We start from the raw sequence: 6754 nt of genomic DNA, 5'->3' as shown, positions 1-6754 counted from the left end.
AAGCTGACGCCGCGGGGTTCGTCCCCGCCCCCAGGGAGGCGGGGCAAGAAAAATAATAATTCGCTGCGGGGCGTTCGTTGTTCATGATTGGACACACGAACTGTGACGCTACTCTGAGGGCGGGACTTAGCTGGTGATTGATAGCCACGGACTGACCCGCCTCTCCAGCAGCCTGGCTCCAAGGACCTTTCTGAAGAAACTCAGAAAGAAACACAGTTCAGATCAAACCAGAAAGTCTGATATTAATTTTCCTCTTAGCCTGGAAAATACTTGAATGAGCCTAGATTCTCTCTGGAGAAGAAGAGATTGCGTATCAGGGGCCAGTGTTAAGAAACTTATCTGCTCTTACAGAGGACAAGATTCCAAGCACCCCTGTAACTTCAGCTCTACGAAATCTACCCACACACGTGTGGCAGATACACATGTGCACATGAGTAAAACTTTGTTATGAAACTGTACTAATTGCTTGTTGCAACCCTAAAAGATACTAGTATTTTCTCCATTTTACAGATCAAAAAATAGATGCATTTTATCGAATCCTACTGATCAAATGACCGTCAGACTCTGAGCCTGGGCAATGTGGCTCTAAACTTCATTTAGTGTGAAGATATTGAGGGACTTCCTAGAGCTTCGTTTCCCTGCCCTAGAACAGGTCCTCCCCACGCCCCTACTCCCCACCCCTCCCACCCCCAGCCCCCTTCAGGCTTGTAAAGCATCAGCTTCCACCTCATTTCCCAGCATGAGGATTCACACAACGCAGAGTACTAACCACTATACGATCACGGCGAGCTACCGGGAACCTAATCAGCATGAGGATTCAATGAGAGAAGTTGGGGTGACCTGCCTGAGTGGGGTCAGGACTCTGGTCTCCTTGCTTCTCAAGTTCCCTCATCAGGTTCTCTCCCCTTAGGAATCTCCCAGAGATCCTGTAGAAGACAGGATGGGCAGAAGTAGAGCCATGAATAGCAGGATGGAGACCTTGCTTAACGCCACTCTTCCCTCAACAGTTCTGTGAAGACAGTGGAGGAATGACTTTAGGGGGAGATGGTGTTGAGGAGGGGCAGGTACAGGAGAGGACACTGGTCCAGCCATTGAGAACAAGACCTCCCGGGGAGGAGACATCTCAGCGTGAAGATGGTCAAATTGCAGAGGTGATAGGACTCAGTTCTGAACTCGGCATCTGCTGGGTGGCATCAAGGACCTGGCTGAGGTTGGCAATGTGTGTAGCACAGCTCCGTGCAGCAGAACTTGCGGTCCAGGAGATCGGTGGTAGGTGGGGCAGAAGGATGCCCTTGCACGGCTGTCAGTGCCTCAGAGAGGGTGTGATATGTGTGATCGCCCAGGGACTCCCAACTTATGTGGAAGGAAGTTAAAGGGAATTAACAAACAGAACAAAGGAGAGGGACACTGGACAAGAATTTTCCCCAGAACAGTTGGAGAGGGAGGCAGAAGAGCTGGAGGAGAGGACAGATATCAAATGTCTAAAGTTATAACTAACTAGTCATGGAAGCTGTCCGTGGAGATGTAGAGATTGTGGGGGTGGAAAAGCCGAAGAGGCTGGGAATGGAAAGCCTCTGAAGACGAAGTGGTCATGAGTGGTCAGTGACAGGAGATGAGGCTGGGATTATAGGTAGCTCACCTTCCCCACTTCCCAGTCCATTCTCCAGTAGTGCCTGAGACTCACCAGGTGCACCAGATGGAATCACTCGCATCTCGAATACTAATATCCCAAGGCTCCATCCGTATTTGAAAAGATCTTATTTTGTTTATTTGGTTTTGGTTTTAAGACAGTGTCTCAGGTAGCCCAGGTCGGCTTCAATCTTACCAGGGACGACCGTGAGCTTGATTCCCTAGATGGCTGGCTCTGTGGGTGTTTACGTGGTGCTAGGGGTAGAGCCCAAGACTTCAGGCATGCATCCCAGGCAGACACTCTCCCACGAGCCACACTCCAGCTTGGAATTTTCTTTTTTTTTTTTTTTTTTTTTGGTTTTTTCGAGACAGGGTTTCTATGTGGTTTTGGAGCCTGTCCTGGAACTAGCTCTTGTAGACCAGGCTGGTCTCGAACTCACAGAGATCCGCCTGCCTCTGCCTCCCGAGTGCTGGGATTAAAGGCGTGCGCCACCACCACCCGGCCAGCTTGGAATTTTCTACCTTTGATATTTGTTTTTGTTTTTCAAGACAAGGTTTCTCTGTCTAACAGAGCCCTGGTTGTCCTTTAACTCACTCTGCAGACCAGGCTGGCCTTGAACTCACAGATATGCCTGCCTCCACATTCCAAGTGATCGAATTAAAGGCATCCACCACCATGCCCTCTCTACTTTTATTTTTTTAAAAGCCAGGTGGTGGTGGTGCACGCCTTTAATCCCAGCACTTGGAAGGCAGAAACAGGTGAATCCCGTGAGGCCAGCCTGGTCTACAGAGTGAGTTCCAGGACAGTCTCCAACATTACAGAGAAACCCTGTCTTGAAAGCAAAATAAATAAATAAATAACCAAACAACTCGTTTTTTAAAGATTTATTTTCTATGTATGAATGCTTTGCCTGCATATGTGTACACACACCACAAGCCTGTCTGCATACGTGTACACACACCACATGTCTGTCTGCATATGTGTACACACACACCACGTCTGTCTGCATATGTGTACACACACATGTCTGTCTGCATACGTGTCCACACACCACATGCCTGTCTGCATACGTGTCCACACACCACATGCCTGTCTGCATACGTGCATGTGCACCACATGCCTGTCTGCATACATGTACACACACCACATGTCTGTCTGCATACGTGTACACACACCACATGCCTGTCTGCATACGTGTACACGTACCACATGCCTGTCTGATGCCTGCGGATGTCAGTAAGTATTGAATTCTTTGGAGTTACAGATGGTTGTGTGTTGTGGGAAATTTCTTTAATTATGTAAAGGTGTGTTGGGACAAGCATAAGATAAGGCTGAGCATTCATAACTAATAATAAGTCATGATTTGGGAGCTGGTTGGTGGTCCAGAAGAAAGCTTGATACATCTGGTGTTCCAACGTGGGACCTGAATTTCCACATAGGGTCTGAGAAAGTTGGAAAAAAAAGAAAAGAAAATGGCCAAAGCCCCTTTAAGAGGCCTGCTGTGCAGGAAGCACTTGAGTAGATACTTAGGTAGAGACAAAAAGCTAAGTAAAAAACCAACTTCAGGGATTGGGGTGGGTGGTGGGGAGTGGGTTTGCGTTGAATGCAGCTCCCAGTTAGACGCAGCTCTCAGTTGAAGGAACCTTTTGGCCAGGCCCTCAAGGCCTAAAGCCTGGCTTCCTGGACCCAAGTGGGCGGAGCCAGCCGCTAAGGCAAAGCTGCTTAGCAGTTTAAGGTTTGGCTCACAAGGTCAGGAAAGGCTAGAGACAGGCAGTAAGTCAGATCCAGATGGGCAAAAGGATACAGTGTGTTTAAAAATGTACATTGGCTTAAGAAAGTAAAAAATGAGTATAAACAGTAATGGGAAAAATAGTTTAAAACAGTAAAGTCTTTAAAGAGAGAGCGACGTAATATAAAGTCTTTAAAGAGAGAGGAAAGTAATATAAAGAGGAAAGGCCCACAAAGATAGAAAATACACAGGGAGGTGGATCCCGCATGGTGTTGTGTTGACTTTGGATCTTTTGAATGCTCATGAGTGAATGACAGCCACTGAGAGACATCGGATTGTACAAGCGACAGCCTAGATACTTTAGGGATGTCTTAACTTTAAAAAGGAAGTCGGAGAATGTGTGGTGATGGGGAGAGGTTATGCGTTTGTTTTCACAGGAAATGAAAGGCTGTGGATTCCTTCGAGGTTAACAGAGATCAGGTTTGATTGGGGGAAACCTCCTGAAAATCTTGGCTACAGACATGAAGAAATAAACCAATAAAGACTACAAGACAGGTGGTGGATATTCTGACCCCTCTACTATGGGAACAGTTCTGAGACTGACAACAAATGTTACTGTTAGTTTTCCCAGGACTTGACCATTATCTCAATTTTCTCAAGGTTTGCTACAAACGTCATTGCCCTCAGACATCAGGAAGCAGTCCGGAGAATGCAATGCCCACATTCCCAAGAGGCAGGGTATGTAGTTTTTGGTCATTTGATGGCTTATGGATGTTTGTCATCATTTGGAGGGCACATAGAAATATAGGTTAAAAAGACAACCATTAACCTTAAATATTTTACATTGGTGTGGATTTTGGTATATTGATACAAATTTATTTTTTATATTGTGTGTATGTTTCTACTCTTGTATGGGGTATTGTGCTTATCCATGCAGCTCATTGAAAAATAAAATATATAACTAAGAAAGGCAGGTTAGTAGTTAGTCATCTATAATAATTAAGCTTGCAGTCATATTAGTGTGTTTTCTAGGTTAAACAGATGTATTTTAGATAGATACATGTGCTCCAAATGCTTTAGAAACCCACAGAACATGACATTTAAGATGCATAAAAACCTAAGGCTTCTCATGACTGTGAGACACGTCTGCTCCCAGCAGCACCAATCAACTTCATAAAAGGACGATGGGCATTGAAGAATCTCCATATGGAGTTCGCTTTCATTGTGGCAAAGCTAGCCATTTGGGCAAGAAACTGCCCTTGTCTTACTGCTGACAATATGCTGTCCAGACTGGACAAGCAGGACACAAAGGAAAGTGACTGCTGAACTTTGCCAAGACAAAGTGGGACAGCCCTTCAAAATTCCTGCTTCATAGAAAAGTCTGCCCAATATCCTAGGCCTGTAGGCCAACGATGGATGGCCCAGCATTGCAGGGGAGCTTGAGTGACTGTCCAGGCAGTGAGATGTTTCTGACCTTTGTACAGTTTGGGAAGATATTTGCTCTGCACTTCCTGTCTACTCAGGTAATGTTGGAGCCTTCTGGGATCTTTGATGGAGTTGAAGACTAGATAGTTATAGTTATAATTTTCTTTAGTTATGATAGAAGTTAAATTAGGTACAGAACTTTGGACTCATCAAGATAGGTTGGATAATAAAGTGATTTCTCTGAATTTGCTAAATAAAAATGGACTGGATATTGTAAATGTAATTCTTACTTGATAATTACTCCTATTGTATATAGTCTTACTATGTTAAAGTTAAAATCCTTCTTTTTGTGTAGACAAAAGGGGGAAATATTGTGGAATATTACTTTAACTAGGCAAAGATCTATAACATTTGTTTCTGTTGCATTTGTTTCACTATGTAAAGATGTGTTGCTGCTTTACCTTGCTTGCCTGAGGCACCTGATTGGTCTAATAAAAAGCTGACAGGCCAATAGCTAGGCAGTAGAGGAGTAGGAGGGGCTGTGGACAGAGATAATAAATAAGAGGAGGAATTTAGGCTCAAGAGAGGGAGAGGAAAGAGACAGAGAGGAAGATACCCGGGGCCAGCCACCCAGACACAGAGTAGGACAAACAGAATGAAAGCCCTGAGGCAAAACGTAGCTGAAGAAACAGGTTGAAATAAGTCATAAGAGCTGGTGGGACAAGCATAAGATAAGGCTGAGCATTCATAACTAGTAAGTCTCTGTATCAGGTTGATTTCTGTGGTTTGAGGCCAGCCTGGTCTACAAAGCGAGTTCCAGGACAGCCTGGGCTGTTACACAGAGAAACCCCGTCTTGAAAAACCAAAAAGAAGAAAAAAATTGTCTGTGTCATGATTTAGGAACTGGTTGGTAGCCCAAAAGAAAGTTTGCTACCGTGGGTAGCTGGGAGTCAAGCCCAGGTCCTCCTCAGGGGTAATACGTACTCTAAACTCCGGAGCCAACTCTTCAACCCCACTGTTGGATTTTTTTTTAAAGCTAGGGTCTCAGATTGTAGTCGAGCTGGCCTAGAATTCACTATTTCACCATGGCTAGACTCAAACTCATGACAGTGCTTCTGTGCCAGCCCCCGAATACAGACAACACAGGTGTGAGCCGCTACACTGGCTAAATCCAGAATCTTAGAGGCTGAGCATCAAAATTTCTCCATCTAGACAAAGCTCACAGCGGACAGGGTGCCGGCCTCCTTTCTCTAACCGTTTTCCTCCGAGACTGCGTGGACCTAGGCTTGCTGGTGCTCCTTACAGACCAGCTCTGACTCAGTGTGGGAGGGACTACGGCAGGACTCGAATACCAGGAATGCCCAGAGGCTATCTTAGACTACCGCAAGCCTTGTGTTCATTTTGTAATTTGTCTGGGGTTACGTAAGCCCAGTTTCCATTTCCACCCACAAGAAAAATGCCTTCTAGAAGTCTTCACTCAGCGCGGCTCTCTCCACAGAACTGCAACCTGTCTATCCAGCTGCTTGCTGAGTTTGTACCTGCATTAGGCTTCTCCGCAAAGGCAGAACTATTAAGGCTGTTTCTGTCTATATGAGGATTTATCAGGAGAATGTGCTCTTGTGGTGATGGAGTCTGAGAACCAGGGGAGCCACTTCGGGGGTTCACTGTCTTGCACCTGGCCTCGGAATCAGGAAAGCTGGGACTGGGGATGTGGCCCAGTGAATAGAACTCTTGTCTAGCAGGCAGGAAACCCTGCGTTTGAGCTCCAGTGGCACACAGACCGGTTGTGGAGGCACGCATCTGTAGTCCCAGGACACAGAAAATGGATGCAGGAGGTTCAAGTTCAGAGTCACCATAGGACACATACTGAGTTCAAGGTCAGCTTGGTGAGTTCAAGGGCATCTTGGGATACGTCAAACTCTGTCTCATAAAATAAAACTTAAGTATCAGTGAAGCCGATGGTAAAACAG

Source organism: Chionomys nivalis, chromosome 4 (genome assembly GCF_950005125.1).
Source record: "Chionomys nivalis chromosome 4, mChiNiv1.1, whole genome shotgun sequence".
Lineage (NCBI taxonomy): Eukaryota > Metazoa > Chordata > Mammalia > Rodentia > Cricetidae > Chionomys > Chionomys nivalis.
This window is presented reverse-complemented; position numbering follows the sequence as displayed.